Raw genomic sequence first — 18,341 nt, 5'->3', positions numbered from 1 at the left:
ATCTGAATGTTCCACTTCTTGGTGCGTGTTGTTTTACATTCATTATTAACTAGATTATTGTGATGAATTGTGTTTTAATTATTGCATTATGCTAATGAATGAACAAATGCACCAGATGGAGGAGATGTACTGTAGGAAGTACTGAAGTTGGTGATCACTTCATTAATTGGACAGTAGTGCAAGAGGCACAAATTGTTACCAACAAAATTACCTATTTTAAGTTAAAGCGATCCTCTGTTCATGTCTGTGACTTATATGTGATCAAATCAATTTTTTTTTCTATTTTTAGAAATATTACATATTGCCACACAAAAGTTTGGTTAAAAATAACACTCAGATGGTTTCAGTGTAGCTGAACAGATTGGGCAGACGAACGATAGCCATAAGGCTACTGCAGAGACCTGGTTTTAAATCTGCCTGAGGCTATTTACTGCATGCCTTTCCCTGCTCTTTCTCCCAGCTTTCCTGTCTTATTTCCTTTGCCTTTTCTAAATCAAAGTTAAACAGCTCCTTCAAAGATTATTCAAACACTTGGAGTAGTTTTAAGATTTAGAGGTCATTAGAGATTCTAATAGATGCTGATGTAATTTGCCACATTTTTGTCACTGTTTCACTCTTAACCATGCAGTAGGTGAGGGATTCTCAGATCTTCATATAGTTTTTGATGTTAAATTTTAATAAGAAGAAATGACCAAAAGTCAGATACATATACAAATGCAATATTAATTCAAAAGTGAAGTACAAGCATAAAATACCATATGACAAAAGTTAGGTAAAGATATACTTATAGAGCCCGAGTAAATATGTCTTATATGAAAATAGCTATGATGATTAAACCAGTTTATAATAGTTTGACATGCTTACTTAAACTTGTAGCCTGTTAGCTTAGCTTAGCTTAGCTTAAGAGGCAGGGACCAGTTAGCTTAACTCTGAATGAAGCTGGAATGATCTGATTACGTATCAGCAGGGATTATTATATGGAGTCTTTGCTAGTTGGGTGGAAACAAAACCCCAGCCACATAATCCCAGTGTAAACATTTATTTTTAAAACATATCATTTTTTTGTACAGATTTAATTAACAAACTAAGTTATTTATTATTCTGGTTTGCACAGTTCATTATTGAGCTACTAAACAGAGCTATGCTAGCTAGTGGGTTTCTTCTGTTTCTTTATGCTAAGCTAAACAACTACTTCATACTGTAGTTTAGGGGTTTTTTTTTGTTGTTTTTGTTGATTTTTAAAGGCGATGGAGATTAATAAAATATAAAACATTGTGCCGGGGAGGTTAGAAACCAGAAATGGCATATGAAGATCTCAATACCGCCAATCTAAACAACTGTTGCACTAAGCCCGGATTTAAATTAGTAAAATAAAAACAGGGAGTTCAACAAGTCCAACAAGATGGAAGATAAAGGTCCTTAGAATGTTTTGTATAATATGTGTGAATCTCTGTGGACAGCTTAAAAGATTCAGGAAAATGCTGGGCATTCAAGTAAAAAACCCCAAAAACAACTGATAAAAGTTTGAACTTTCTGAAGAGACAGGCAAGGTAAACCTTGTTCCCTTGTTTTCTTCTCTTTTTAATTCTTGTCAAGAGAGCCAAGTATCACTAGTTATAGCTGCTTATCCTTGAGGGTCAAAGGGTAAAAAACAAATAAATACTCTTGAAATATTGTTATAGTCCACCTTGCATGCAAGAAGGCACCAGTTAAGGCTGCGAGCCCTGACATGTTTTTATAAAGACCTTAAAACTGACTTTTTAAACTCATTCCTTCTTTTATTTGGGATACGTCAGCATAATTAGAAGAAAGTACAAAAGGGTAGTCAAACAAACTAAATAAATAGTCCAAAGAGTGGTTTAGGAGTGGGGTTTCTGTTATAGCAGCAGAATTATGAGGAGCAAAAGAGCATTTGTTGTCTTGCAAATGCAAAAATACTACATTTGACAAAATAGCATCAAGTCAAGTTTTTCCCTCTCCAGAAAAGAGCAAATCGACAGTCTTGACAGGATGTGTAGAGGAAGGACCTGGTCAAATTCAAGTACCATCTTTCTGCTGTGAAACTGTAAGACAGATAATAGCATTTGTCATCTAAATGGCTGACATGGGTGTAGGTATAGAGTGAAGTTTCACTAGAGTTGGAGAAGTACACAATCATGCTGCTTCTGTGTTTCAGGTCTTCCAGGTCATGTGGGAGATCCATGCTAGCTGTGGTTAAAGCCCATCTTCCTGGTAGATGATGAGAATCCAGCTGATCCAAAGGCTATTCCAAGACTTCCCAGGACAGAGAAGCTGAGATGCTCACAGACATCAAACAGAGAGTGATGGAAAACAGAGGAAACATGTCTCTGTGTGCAGAAATTATACTTTTAGGTGACAATTTCTCATTTAACTGCTTTATTGTTGCCCTTAATTTTTAAGCTTTACTAATAATGACACTGCTTTTTTTTTTTCAGTTTGATATTTGCACTGCCATGTCCCGTCACACTGCTTTGTTTATCCTGGATTTAAGTAAGTACAGCTACAGATTGACAAAGTAAATAATCGTCATGTGTTCTTGGAATCTCGGGTGCAGCAACTGTGGGTTTTGTCAGAAGGGTTGGGGTTGCAAATGGACAAATGAACATAGACTTCCAGAAAATAAAGTAACGTAATAAAGTAACACCTTGCCAGTGGAGCTGTCTCCTCTTACTAATGTTATATCCTTGATGATGTATAATTATTATAAACTGTGGACACCAATCTTTGAACCTCTGGAAACTTTTTGTACCTTCATATAACATAATATTCCTTCAAAAAGGACAGTGGGTACCCATTAATTTACTTTATATTATATATTATTAACATTGTTTTTTCGTGCTACTGGAAATGGACTGGCATTAATAAAGCACATTTTGTAGTCTTACTAAAAGCTTCACCTAATTCACATCTGTGCCTAAAGCTAAATTAGAATCACATATTCACCTCACATGGATGTTTTTGCATTGTGGGAAGAAATTGGAGCACCCGAGCAAGCCCATCAAGCAAGAGGAGAACAAAAGTCCTTAAAAGGTTCTGCGGCACGGCACCGTCATGCTGTTGATATACACTATATATACAAAAATACTGGGCCACCTGCACATTACACCTGCAGAAGTTTGCAGCTAAACTACTTCCTCTTTCCCAGGATGGCCTTCTATAAGATTTTGGAGTTTGGAAATTTTTTGCCAGTTCATCTAGAAGAGCAGAAAAGCCGGGCAGTGATGTTGGTTATGGGTTTGATTTAAGAGTTATTTGCGTGCCACACACCTTCTTCCACACCAAACACATCCAACCATGCTTTCATGGACAGAAACCAAGAGGCCCAGACCAACCCCACTGTTAATATGGCCAAATGCTTTTGTACAGAGTACAAGACAGTTACACAATAAAACTTTAACTTTTAGAAAACAGGAAAACTCTAAAACTGGGTAAAAGATTAAAATTGATAATTTACCTAATTTATTATTGTATTTGTCTAAAATGTATCAGTTATGCATCATTTTTGTATCTTTTTGGCTCTCAGAAAGTAGACTTTATAATTAGTCCAACAATTAACCCTACATTCATAGAAAAACCAATGCTGTACCCTATAGTGTAAAGGCCTATTAAAAGATGAAATAGGAGAAAAAACTTCATGTGTGTGTGTTTTATTCAGATTTAATTTGTCTGATTATCAGTACAAAACTGTTGCTGCAGATTATATTTTGTGTTTGATTAAATTAAATCTACAAATGATTTTGTCTTCCAATCAAAATGTTAAGAAATAAAAACATCACCATAGACATTAAATGATTGAAAATGCTGATTTTTACTGTAAAACTTGAACCTGTTTGCAGTTTAAAGAGTTTCACTTTAATGCCACACAGAAACACCGATAAAGAGACATTTAAAAACATATTCATACAGTGCTTCATCAATTTTATCTCGACAATCTCAATTTTGAGAACAAAAATATGATAACTAATTAAAGATATCAAAAACTGCATTGGAGATTTATGCAGATTTTCAGCAAGTATTCATTCACTAATTGATCTCATCTCAAGCTTGTTGTTCACGTTCAGTCTGAGCGCTCTGGTCTTGACAAAGCTCCTTGGTAGGGTCCATCACAGCAGGTGGAAGCAGATTCAGGCACCTCACCTGAACTCTGTATTCCTCCAGCTCTTCTGGCTCGGCCGCCCTTCTCTTGCTGAACAGGAGCAAGCGCTCTATTTTCTTTGACTCACTGTCAAAGCGCATCACCAGACAGTCTGGACAGGATGTGAAGAGGAAGGTCAGGGTGAGGTTCACCTGCTCTCTTTCATCAAAGTTCAACGTGCTGCCTTCCAGTGCGACGCTGTAAGTCTTATGATGACACTCTCCACCGTAATAAACGCTGGGTGTATAGGAAACGTTCGAGGTGACATTAGTATTTGAGAAGTGAATGCTGCTGCTGTCTCTGAGTTTGAAGAACTTCTGGTGTGCTGGGTCACTGAAACTGCCTGCAAGCAGAGCCCATCTGCCCTCCAGATGATGAGGATCCAGGTCATTTAAAGGCCTGACCAATTCTTCGCAGGTCAGAAGAGCCGAATAGCTCACAGACATCAACCACAGGAGAATGACAGCACACGCAGCAAGCATGGTTGTCTTTGTAGACACCTTTAGTGGTCACAGACTTGAGTTTCAATCTTGTACGCGACTGAAAGAAATGCTGCTAAAAAAGCCTGTCTTAGTTTATAATTAACCGCAAGTGACATAATACTGGAAATGTAAGCGAGCAGAGTCCTCTTTTATTTTCCAAAATTTCCTTTTTAAAAAAAAATAGGGTTAGGGTCAGCTCACTCATGGACTCATACAATAAAGATAAAAATGAGGATAACCCCAAAACTCCTCTGTTGTTTTGTCATTGCTGTGTCTTGATAAAAAAAATCTGTTGGTTGTCCTGAAATAACGAATATTGCCAAAAGTTTGTCACAGTATAAAATTATGTACATGTATATATGTATATAGCCAAAAGGGTACAAAATGTGTGGTTTGAAAAATAACAGTTATTCAAAGCTTCCTTTATATACTTGTGTAAATGAAAAAGTTGGTATTTATTGGTAATATGCTTTAAAAATACAGTTTTGACAGCTGTATTTCGTTACTCTTCCCTAAGTAAACTTGAACTGTGAGAGGATGTGGATTTGGAAACTGTTGGCAGACATTCAGGGATTAAAGAAATCCGAGTTTTCTCCGCCATGTGTTTTCCATAGTTGCATCTCTGTGCCGTTTAAATAAATAATGGTTGAAGAGAAATAGAGCCAGACACATGAGACAAAAAAAGCCAAATAAAAGACACTTAAAAATTATTTAGCAAAGATTCCACATAATTGGTTTTTTTTTAAATTTTATTTAGGTGGTTCATTATTTTTACAGAATAAGCAAATCAAGTTCAAACATGTGCTTTTAAATGGACGACTCTCAGTGCAGATCATTTCACTCGTTTGATGGTTGGTTACGTTTTCTTTTGAGGAAGTAATTGAAAAATATCGAGACATTAACATTAACAATATCATTAAAGAGTACAGAGTGATGCATTCCCCTTTCTTACACTTTGTCTGTCTGATCTTAGGATGTTTTAATCTGTTTTCAATGGCAACCAATGAAACCATGAAACTCTAAAGTAATCCAGTCAGTCATGAGTTTGCAGTCTGAAGGGTGATTTAAGGATTCATGTCCATAAGTAACAAGAAAAATACAGACAATCTGCATCAATTTAGTTTTTGCACATTATGTCCACATTTGTATTCATACAGCTCTTTGTCACAATATGTCACAAGCCAGAGTGTCTTAGGCATTTTGACCTTCAGCTGGATTGCCGGATATCTTTTCAGGGCAAAGTTCCTTGGAAGGATCCATCGCCAACGGTGCAGTAATGTTCAGACATGCCGCCTGGGCCTTAAACTCCTCCATCTCCGTCTGTCCCACCTCCCTCCTCCTGCTGAACAGGTACAAACGCTGGACTTGCTTTGACTTGTCAAAACGCATCACTGCACAGTCTGAACAAGATGTATTGAGGGCAGTCACAGTGACGTTAAACTGTTCAAAGGTGAAGCCGCTGCCTTGTAGTGTGATATTAGAATGCATGTATTGACAGCTGTCGTCAGAACTGAAAACGCGCGTGAAGGATATTTTGGAGGTGTCACTGTTACCGGCAAAAATAATCCTGGCACTGTCTCTGCTCTTCAAGCTTTCCAGGTGCGCCGGATCACTCACGCTTCCTGCAACCAAGGCCCAGCTGCCCTCCAAATGGTGAAAATCCAGTTGTTCCAAAGGATGGAGCAATTTTTCACAGGCGGAAGGAGCTGCATGGCTCACAGACACCCAGCAGAGGAAAAGGATGCTATAAACAGCAAACATGTCTTATGTGTGATATGTGGCCCTCTTTATGTTGGCAGTGTTCAGATATTAACTGTCACAAGTTAGCGTCGGACTGAAAATGAGCCTGGGAAAGCAGCTCAGCTGGTTTTCATCCAGTTTTTTTTTTTTTTTTTTGCCAGCTCTGAAGAGCAGAGTCCTTTTCTTTTGTGTGTCTGTTTATTTTGTGATTGTGAAATGAGAGTTCTGGGACTGTCTAATATTAACAGTGCTCGCCTCTCTCATGCATTACATGTGATGCAGCATTTGGTTCACTGTTGGGTCAACTGTGACTCGGCTCTTCTAGGGTTTATACATTGTGGGGAAATTCAGGGGTTTTAATGCATTTATTTTATAAAATGCAAAGATTTAAATACAATACTTGTGCTATTTTCATCAGACACACTTCTCTTTTTAAACCCTCTCTTAGGGTTGATTGTCAGTACAGTTAAATACACTTTTACTCACAGCACAACTCTGGTTCCTGTCATAAATTATCCAATTTCTGTGATTAAAGATCAAAGTTAAGGCAAAAATAAAAGAAAAAGAGAAAAAGAAAAAAGTCCCCAAACAGCTCACCTTCTCTTTTTATCGTGTGAGAATTTGCTAGCTTGCAGAAACAAGATGAAATATTGGAGCAAAATTAATCCACTCATATAAATAGACTTATAAAACAAGCATTTGAACATACATAAATTAAATTCAGTGTTAAGAATTTACAAATAATCAGATGCCTGGGGTGAGAGAAAGACCAAACCACATTTCAAACAGCTGCCAACAAAACCAAGACTTAAGACGTTTTGCAGTTTAAAATGAAAAACTTTAACATAAAAATGAATATTAGCAGGTTGGGATAATGGTGGTATTGCCATCGTATGTTGTGGAATTTTGTTATTATTTTGTTATTATGTGTATTTGAAGTTAAAAGCCCCTGAAAAAAATGTTTTAAAATGATGAATGTGCCGTAACATTACTGGCTCTGAACACAATCTGTACGTGTGTTATAGCGCTGCCTTTTACCGTGTTAGACGACAGCTGATTCATGTAAATACAGAGAAGAAACAAATCAGGCTCTGAAGAGTTTTACTGATTATTCGCAGCAACTTTTGAAAAAAAAAATCAGTCAAATATGCTGTGATGAGCTTTTACAGATGTTGGCACTTATTTTCGGTGATGTTTTCAGTCATTGTTTTCTCCTATCGCGGATTATTAGCAGCACGGTTCCTGTTGTCACGAAGCTTAAATTAAAAGCTTAAGACGTTGCAAGAGAAAGTTTTCTTTGAAGACAGAGGATTAAAAGTGAACATACTTCTAGTTACAGATTGGTTGAAGAAAACAGATATTAACGAGATGGTTTCCATCACTGACAGTTTAATTTGACCAAACTATTATCTCATTGTCTTTCAGTCCTTCTTTTCCTCCGCTTTTCTAGCATCTTTAGCTGTTTTCTCTTCAGGACAAAGCTCTTTGGTGGGATCCATCACAACAGGTGGAGGCATGTTCAGACACTCCACCTGAGCTCTGAACTCCTCGATCTCCCTTTGCTCCAACCGTCTCCTCCTGCTGTATAGGTAAAAATGTTGCCGGGTCCCCGATTTTACATCAAAACTCAGTAGTATGCAGTCATGACAGGATGTCTGGATGAAGGTTGTGTTGACTCTGCCGTTGTCAAAGGTGAAGGTGCTGCCCTCCAGCGAGATGTTGAAGGACTTATAAGAGCATGTATCATTTAAACTCATGCTACGTCTAAAGGAGATGTTGGTTTCACTGGCGCTGGAAAACTTAGCAGTAGCACTGTCTCTAAGTCTTAAATGCTCAATCAGGGGTAGTTCACTCAGGCTGCCAGCAATCATAGCCCATCTGCCCTCCAAGTGATGGTGGTCCAGCTCATTCAAAGGCCGGAGCAAACGTTCACTGTCATGTTACGGCTGTGTGCAGACAGGAATAGGACCCAAGGTGCAGACTCCGGAGACAGTCATGAACTCAAAACAGCTTTATTGCTGAACAAAGGATATCTACAAAACCTAAACTGAAAAGAATCTAACAAAACACACACAGGGAGCCACAGGGAGATACACACAGCATGAGGGACGACGCGACAGAGAGCACAGGAAAACACAGGGCTTAATACACAGAGGGAGCAATCAGGGAATGGGCAACAGGAGGGAAACACAACTGGGGCAAATCAGGACTAACGAGACAGGAAGAGCAAAACCAGATACACTAACATGAGACATGGACTTTCAAAGTAAAACAGAAAACATACACAGGCTGAACTAAAGACACAGACTCACCTACAGGCACTACAGAGGGAACAGAGACATGGGACCAGGGCAGACACAGACACTGACTGGACACGGGGATATAGCAACAAAGGATACACAGAGACGCGAACTAGACAAGGGGATACAGCTGACAGGGGAGACAGAGCAACTAAAGAAGACAGAGACAAACCATAAAACAGAACTCAAAGAAACCAAAAACTAGAAATTATGAATAATATAATAAACCCAAAAACCCTGGGTCAACGACCCAGGCATCCTAACAGTACCCCCCCCTTAAGGGCTGGCTTCCAGACAGCCCAAATCAGAACCCCAAAGACAAAAAACAACCCAACCAGGGTGGGCGGTGGGGGAAACAGGACGGAGGGCACGAAACAAACGAAACACAAGGAACCAGAAACCAAAACACAGGGAACAAAGTCCAAAACAGAACAAAACAACAGCACTGAGGCCCAGGAACAGTCCAAAAGAAAACAAACAAAAGGCCCATGAAAGGCGCAGAGGCCCAGGCAACAGTCTCGAAAAGGTTCAGGGGGCCGGCCCGGAGGTTGATGGCATAACAGTGCAAATCCGGGCGGTTCAGGGGGCCGGCCCGGAGGACGATGGCCCAAGAGTCCAGAAAAAAGTTCAGGAGGCCGGCCGGGCGGGAGGCACCGGCGGCGACGGAGCAGGTCAGGAGGCCGGCCGGGCGGGAGGCACCGGCGGCGACGGAGCAGGTCAGGAGGCCGGCCACGATGGCGTGGATGCCCAATCATCGGCCTGGAAGGGGGCCGTCTACGACGACAATGACGTCCAGCCATCGTCCTGGAAAGCAGCCGGACAGGATGAGCAGGCCGGACAGGACGAGCAAGACGGACAGGACGAGCAAGACGGACAGGTGAAGCCGAAGCCGGAGCCGGACCAGGCGACGCAGAAGCCGGAGCCGGACCAGGCGACGCAGAAGCCGGAGCTGAAGCTGGACCAGACGAGGCAGGCGAAGGCTGGACGGGCCCCTCGGACCCTCCAGTGGAGGTAAACACAGACTGGTGCGGGTCTCCAGAACCCCCAGCGAGAACAGAAGGCTGGACGGGCCCCTCGGACCCTCCAGCGGAAGCAGAAGGCTGGTGCGGTTCTCCAGAACCCCCAGCGGGAACAGAAGGCTGGACGGGCCCCTCGGACCCTCCAGCGGAGACGAACAAAGGCTGGTGCGGTTCTCCAGAACCCCCAGCGGGAACAGAAGGCTGGACGGGCCCTCGGACCCTCCAGGCGAGGCAGGTGGTAACTGAGCAGGCGACTGAGCTGAGAGGTGAGCTAATGTTCGAGCTATTGATAGAAGTTTTAGTTCTATTGACTGTTGTAACGATGGTAGTAATGGCGGGTTAGGTGGTGGATTAGCAATAAACTGAGCTAGTTCCCCTGAGCCTCCAGAACCTGAAAACAACCGCTGGACGGGCTCACCTGAGCCTGCAGCGAGGTCAGAAACAGGTGCAGGTACCTGCCGGACACCAGCCACTCCCACCCGAGGAGAAGGTACGGGTACTGGAGCTAACTGGTTCCCGGTCATCCTCACGCTGGGAGCCGGGACAGGCACCGTCAATGGCTGGGCAGCTGCTGTCCCCACCCGAGGAGCTGGTACGGGTGCAGCGACAGGCAGAGCCTCAGCCGGCCTGGATACTGGAGCAGGGACCAGCTCCCTCACCTGAAGCACTGAAACAGGTGCAGGGGAATGCTGGGCCCGAGCTGCCCTGGGAGCAGGAACACAATGGGGCGAAGGAGTAGGGTCAGCAAACACAGACTCCTCTACAAAGTTTCTTTGCTTCCTACCACCACCACGTCTAACAGTCTTAACAATTTTCACAGTCTCAGAATTTATGTGGCCAGGGTTAGAAAAAACAGACTTGGCAAAAGTAGGTTTTAGCTTGTTTCCACCATGATGTACAGTCCAAGAACCAACAGTCTTAGAAGAATGTACGTTGTCATTAACTAGCTTGTGAGGACTTAAACCAAAACTGGCCTCCCAATCCAAATCCTCATCGAAAAAAGAGGTCCCGAAAGTCTCTGAGGTGAGCTCATAATCCTTACTGTTTAATGGCTCAGGTGGAGTGTGGAAAGTGTAGTCCTTTTGGCTCACCGTAGGAGGTTGCTCAGAAGTGTCCATATGACGGCGAAGTGAGCGCCGTTTCCTTTGGGCAGAGGTAGCTGGCGGCGTAAGCAACTGAGCCTCTGGTGCACAGAACGGTGACGCTGAGGCTGGAGCGTGAGCACCTGAAGCCATACGGAGGACTCCCAACTGAAGCGGCCGCATCTTGAGTGCCAGCGGAGCAACAGGTGGAGACTTCTGACAGCTCCGGGGCCCACCAAGAGCCAGCCGAGTTCCATGGAAAATGCGCCCGACGTCAGGGGTGCGCCATGGCTTCCAGCGGAGTTCCTCCTCCAGCTGGGCAAAGGCTGCTCGGCGTCGCTCCTGAAGTTCAATGTCTGCTGGGTCCATAGTATGGTCGCGTCGTTCTGTCATGTTACGGCTGTGTGCAGACAGGAATAGGACCCAAGGTGCAGACTCCGGAGACAGTCATGAACTCAAAACAGCTTTATTGCTGAACAAAGGATATCTACAAAACCTAAACTGAAAAGAATCTAACAAAACACACACAGGGAGCCACAGGGAGATACACACAGCATGAGGGACGACGCGACAGAGAGCACAGGAAAACACAGGGCTTAATACACAGAGGGAGCAATCAGGGAATGGGCAACAGGAGGGAAACACAACTGGGGCAAATCAGGACTAACGAGACAGGAAGAGCAAAACCAGATACACTAACATGAGACATGGACTTTCAAAGTAAAACAGAAAACATACACAGGCTGAACTAAAGACACAGACTCACCTACAGGCACTACAGAGGGAACAGAGACATGGGACCAGGGCAGACACAGACACTGACTGGACACGGGGATATAGCAACAAAGGATACACAGAGACGCGAACTAGACAAGGGGATACAGCTGACAGGGGAGACAGAGCAACTAAAGAAGACAGAGACAAACCATAAAACAGAACTCAAAGAAACCAAAAACTAGAAATTATGAATAATATAATAAACCCAAAAACCCTGGGTCAACGACCCAGGCATCCTAACATTCACATGCTAGAAGCGCAGCATGGCTCACAGACATCAAGTAGACGACAGCAATGGCACACACAGCTAACATGGCTCTTTCTGACATGGTGCCGTCTCTCTGCAGGATCGTGTCGATTTAACAATGTTAAGTCTCAGTTTGTATCTAAAAAATCAGGTTGGTTAATAAATATATATCGGTTTTATAGTTGCTTAACAAACATTTACTTTCACAATACTGAAAATACCAGGGAGCAGAGTCCCTTTTTCATCTGTGGTTTCTTTGATTACACAATAAATAAACGGGACACTAACACAGGACATTTGTCCACTGCTTTGTAAATAAGTACACCACGCTGATCTTATACAATTCATCCATCAATCAGTAATCTGTTAAAAGAAGCACAACAAGTACAATCTGTAATAACCCCCCCACCCACGATATTTATTTAGGGACATTAAATTAACATTAAGTAATAGTTGCAAATTACACAAACAGGTTTATCCAGTACCAACAAAATTACATACACTCACCAGTTACTTGATCATGCACAGCTGTTCGGCTGCTTGTACCTGCAAATATCTAATCAGCAAATCACAAGGCAGCAACATAATGCATTTAGGCATGTAGACATGGTTGAGATGAGCTGCTGAAGTTCAAACTGAGCATCGTAATGGGGAAGAAAGGTGATTTAAGTGACTTTGAACATGGCGTGGTTGTTAAGAACCAGACAGGCTGGTCAAAGTATTCCACAAACTGCTTATCTGCTGGGATTTTCTCTCAAAACCATTACTAACGTTATTTAGTTCTCTCAGCCAAAGTGCCTTATTGATGTTACCGAGGTCAGGGGAGGATGGCTAGACCATTTTGAAATAATAGGAAGGAAACAGTAACTCAACAAACCACTTGTTGCAAAAAAGGTATGCAGAAGCATCTGAAGCAGGTGGCAGAAGAGCATCTTTCAACGTGCAACACATTGATAATGGGCTACAGCAGCAGAAGACCACACCAGGTCCAATCCCTGAGAGTTAAGAGCAGGAAACCGAGGCTACAATTCACAAGGGCTCACCAACACTGCAGCAACTGTGTGAGGCTTTGTTGTCACCTTGGACCAAAATCTGTGAGGAATGTTTCCAGCACTTTGCTGATCCTTTATGTGACTGTTTTTGTTGTTAATTAGCAATATATAAGTAAAACTGAGTTGAACTGAACTGAATCTATGCCACGAAGAATTAAAGCAGTTTGGGTCCTTTTTACTAGCAAAGTACTTCTAATATGTTTGTTTGGCAAACTAAATTTTATTTGATAATATTACAGGCACTTATGATGAAATGAGTCTTATGTGCTCAAAGCATCTAATTTTTCCCTTTCAAGAATGTCTTAAAGGCCCTCTGATGAAATTTTAATTTTCAGCCTTGTTAAGATCTGCATGTTTTTTTTTATATGCCAGAAAACACACCATGACCAATAAAAGTTTTGACCTTCTGTGTTAAGCACATTGAGTTTGCATGTAATGAAATGTGCTGTATGAATAAAATGAAACAAAAAAGTTAGCAGACCCAACCACGGACTGTCTCAATGACAAAATATACCATCTTGCAGTGGTACATTTTCCATCGTTTCACACACTGTCTCCACAGCGGGTGTTTCGGCTACATTATTCAACTGTCCATCTCAAACGGAAAGACAATGAAGACACAAAAATGCCTCTATGACACTGTCTTCATACAGTTCACATCACAGAAGTTGGCAAGCTTTTTTAAATTAATTTTTTATGGGCTATTTCACCTTTATTAGATAACACAGTGAAGAGTGACGGGAAAGCAGGGAAAAGAGCACGTGGGAAAACATGCAGCAAGGGCCCGAGGTTGGAATCGACACCCTTGTGACAAATGGATGCCCGCTCAGCTTGCAAACGAAGCCAAACAAGGTCAAACTTTATAATAATGGCACACTATGAAACATTAATAAGAAATAAGTAAGTGCTCAATTCATCATTTATAGAGCAATACTCCTCCTTAGTATGCAGTTTATAAATACAGATATAAAAGCTTATTCTGGTTTAATAAGCTCACATATAACATGTTCATTTTATCATTTATAAAGTCTAAGTAAGCATTTATATATATTATGATTAAGGTATGATCATTGGATTAATAATAATTGATTAATTAATAGTGTGTCATTATTAAAACAAAAAAATGTCAACTCACTGTTTGATGGGAACTCCTGAGGTAAAAGTTAAGAAATGCTAGTTTTTGTGTTTTAACAGTTTTCATGTTTTTAATTAATTAATTTATTTGGGTTTTGAATTTAGAATTAAAATTTGCACCTTAAAATATCTCCTCAAACATGCCTGAGATACACCAACCTATGAATAAGAGAATAATATAGTGGTGAAGGTGATACATCTTCCAATGAGCTGAAAAACAAACACTGTATCATAGAAATAACAATCATTTATTTCAAGTTACAAAATCAAATATCAGACTTACAGCAGGTGTAATGGTTTACAATGCATGACTGTTTATTTCTCTACATTGAGGAGCATGTGTAACAGACAGAATCACTGGAATAAAGATTTTTTTTAATTTTATGTTCATCCACTAAATCAGAGCGAGAATTTTCACTTTCTCTTATTCCTTCTGTCCCTCTGTTTTTTCTTCAGGCTGTGCTGCCGGATCGCTGGCAGTCTCTTCGGGACAAAGCGCCTTGGTGGGATCCATCACAGCAGGTGCAGGCATGTTGAGACACTCCACCTGAGCCCTGAACTCCTCCATCTCCTTCTGCTCCAGCTGTCTCCTCCGACTGAACAGGTAAAAATGCTGCCTTTCCCCCGACTCCATTCTCATGTGCATCAGCATGCAGTCATGGCAAGACGTATGGGCAAAGTTTGCACTGAAGTTGTCATTCTCTGTCCCGTCAAAGGTGTAACTGCTGCCATTCAGAGTGATGTTGTAGGTGTTATACTGGCACTCGTTGTGTAAGCTGATGCTGCGGGTGTAGGAAATATGAGTTTCACTGGTGTTGCTGTAGAAGTTCACAGAGGCACTGTCTCTTTGTTTAAATCGCTCCAGGAAAGGTAGGTGGCTCAAACTGCCAGCAACTAAAGCCCATTTCCCCTTCAAATGATGAAGATTGAGTCGGTCTAATGGACGGACCAACTCCTCGCAGGTCAGAGGAGCTGAATGACTCACAGCCACCAAACAAAGAAGAGAAAGCGCAGCAAAAATCATGTCAAGCTATTAGTAGGCAGTCAGTGAAATATTGTCAGTCACACTGCAGTTTCAAACCTCCTTTGGAGACGGTGATGTGTGCCGGGTGGTTTTATAGTTGTTTCAGAAACATGTAGTTTCACAATACAGGAGAAAAAAGCACGGTAATTTTTCACCTGTGGTTTCCGTGATTGGAAAACTAAACAATATTTTGAAGTCCTGCCTGTGACTATTGATTGTTCACAGTGAAGTTTTACCCGCTGACTGGTTTCTCTATTCCAGTACCTGTGGTGTAACACTGTGAAGTCAAATTGTTTTTATTTACTGTTCCCAGATTCAGGCTGTCCAAACATATTGTAAGGCATGAAATGCCAGGAGTTGAATAAACAGCACATATTAACAACAGGTGGTGTGCTAATGAAAGCTGCAAACCCTTATCCTTTTTTATTGTACTTTGGCAAACTTATTCAGGTTGGGAGAGGATAAAAATCAGCTTGGTGTTGCATATTTTCTACAATTAATTGCATGCTGAAATATGGAGTTTGGAGTACATAAAAGATTCCAAATGAATAAAATTCAAAATAAGTTTGAATCTGTAAAGTCAAATTATTCAATCTTATTTCTGATTTCAAATCTAATTATTCTTGTTATGATAAATTAAGATGCTAAACTTTATTGTTTAATTTACTGAAATAAAGCACCTATTCATAATATTCTGTTACGGTACAATAAACTATGAATGATTAAAAACATGGGTGGAGGTAATGGTGCAGATATTTACTTACCCTCTGCTGCACTTCGTGTGCAACTATTTGATTTGGTCAGAAACCCCACAGTTATGCAACACTATCAGAGCCAGAGGGCAGAGTCCTCCCTCTACACGCAGATTCTCCGACATTTTTCTGAAACCGTTTCGAATTCTGATGTAATTACATAACTGGGATTTGCTTTTATTTCATCATAAAAAAAGAAAAATCCATAATTTCAGAGAATGAGCACACTGCCATCATTAACTTGTCTTTATAGGCAACATCGTTATATTCTTATGATATCTTTGTTTTGTTTAAATTCAAATGTTTGTATTTATCAACAAGATGAAGAAGATGAAGCAGGTACAAACAACCCAGTGACTACGACATGGCATGCATATTTTTGTGTCTGACTGCATCACGTCTGTTTAAAGTTCTCTATTCAGTTCATGATTTGTAGGAGTTTATTTAATAAAACCTTTTTAGTTTGTAAGCATCAAAAAATGTGGGATATTCTTGTGTGTTTTGGTATCTGTAACCCAAAAATATAAGTGGTTGAACTATCCATCTAAATGAACAGACTAAGATAATAAATTATTAATGTTATCTAAAGCTGTAAGATTCTATATTTGATTTATTAAAGGCCTATTATTTCTAATTAAAATGTTTAAAATTATATACTAAATTCCCATAACTTAACAAATTAAATTAATTATTTAATCAAAAATGACAGTCAGACCCAACAATATGAGCCAATATCAATGATCTCTGTAACACAACAAATGCTCTTTGTTAATCATTAATGATAGCCAGAGCTTCTTCTTTTTTTTTCTTTTTTTTTAAGTAGTAGACTTTATTTAAGTATACTGATAATTGGTTTAGTTTTAGTTTTTAAGTTGTTCTTCTTGGGATCAAAAAAGTAACATATGTCACACAGAACAACTATACTAAAGGTATAATATCATAAAAGATCATAATGATCTAATTTCAGTACATCCAAAGATGTACTGAAATACAACTAAGTACATGCACTTAGAATTAATTGTATAGTTATCTTGAGGTACAAGACTCATATATACTAGTTATGAAGCAAGAGTAGGATGATAATAATGTGAGGAAAAAACATTCCAAGATTGAAGTTTATTAAAATACTGTCAGTTTATAATGAAAAACATTCAGTGTGTGGGCGTTTGTATATTTTTCGGTGTAGTATATTATGTCCAAGATATAAATAATGTAAGTCAGAATTAGCAATGCATATGCAATCAGTAAAAAAAGTTGCGTCATATAAATGAATATCACTAGGTGCAGTGACTCCCAAGCCAGGCGAGTGGCTCCAGCAGATCCCAGACACAACATCGGAGCTCTCTGTCCAGAAGAGCGCAGCCCTAGAAACAGTGAAGATACTGCGCAGGACCCTCAAGCTCCCAGGCCTCTGGTAGAGGACCAAGAGTGGATTTTCGCTTATTTAATATACATATATAAAGAAATGAAAGCCTGTTAGGGTTTCCAACACACAACCTTCATTTGGTTCACTTAGACAGATTTCTGTGTAGTAACAGAGCTCCTTGGTAGGATCTGTCACAGTAGGTGGAGGCACCCCACTTGAGCACTGAATTCCTCCATCTCCTTCTGCTCCAGCTCTCCTCTGGTTGAAAAGGTTAACTGACTTGTAGGTGGAGGACATGATGCCAGCAGCACAGTTTGGACAGGATGTATGAAAGAATGTTAGACTAATGATGAAGCTGTTCAGTTTCATGACGAAGAGCGGCGGCGTGTATTGTGCTCTCTGTACTGTGCTTCTCACTGAAACTTTGTCTGGTAAAGATGTTCTGGTTTTGTAGTTCAGTTTCACATATTTACCTTTGGAATACAAAAGATCCTGGATATGTTGATTTGGGAATTGTGAAACCAAAGAACATGATTGGGCGTTGTTTACACCGGCTGTGTTGGTCTTGGTCTTGTTTATGAATTAAAATAAACTTACACACAAAAACATAAGTGTAATGTTTTTGTGAGATTTAGTAAATTCAGTATTTAGTGTGATATTTGTGATATTTGGGGAAGAAACTGAAAATCAACATGAGTTATGATTAATACGTGGATGGATGGATATATTTGCATGCATACTAATGAAAAAGCTCATTTGCACAAAATGTGCATACATTTTGGAAACATGCAATGTGAGCAGTTAGACTTAAATAAAATTAAACTTCTTAAGTAGATCAAATGCACTTCCACAGAGAAATCTACTTTTTATGATATATCTTGTGTTTATTTGTTGAGGCACCAGGTCTATGTTGTTGTGTCTCACACCTTTGCTTATTCAAAACTCTGACAGTGATCTCTTGTGTGAGCAGAGATTCTAACAAAGCAAAATTAGCTCCATCAAGCAGTAAAATAAACTGTATAAAAACTCTTAAAATGGTAAAACACTAAACCTTCATGTTGAACCTAGGCCACTATAAATAGTTTATATTTATTCGCCCTTTCTTCAGCTTCAGTTTCACTTGACTTGATTTTGTTCTAGTTTCTGCATTTAATGTCTTACTAATTTTTATCCAGATTGACAAATTAGGTCATAGCCCTAATAGCTAGGT

The sequence above is a fragment of the Oreochromis niloticus genome, linkage group LG6 (genome assembly GCF_001858045.2).
Source record: "Oreochromis niloticus isolate F11D_XX linkage group LG6, O_niloticus_UMD_NMBU, whole genome shotgun sequence".
NCBI classification, from domain to species: domain Eukaryota; kingdom Metazoa; phylum Chordata; class Actinopteri; order Cichliformes; family Cichlidae; genus Oreochromis; species Oreochromis niloticus.
Note: the sequence above shows the minus strand (reverse complement) of the source record.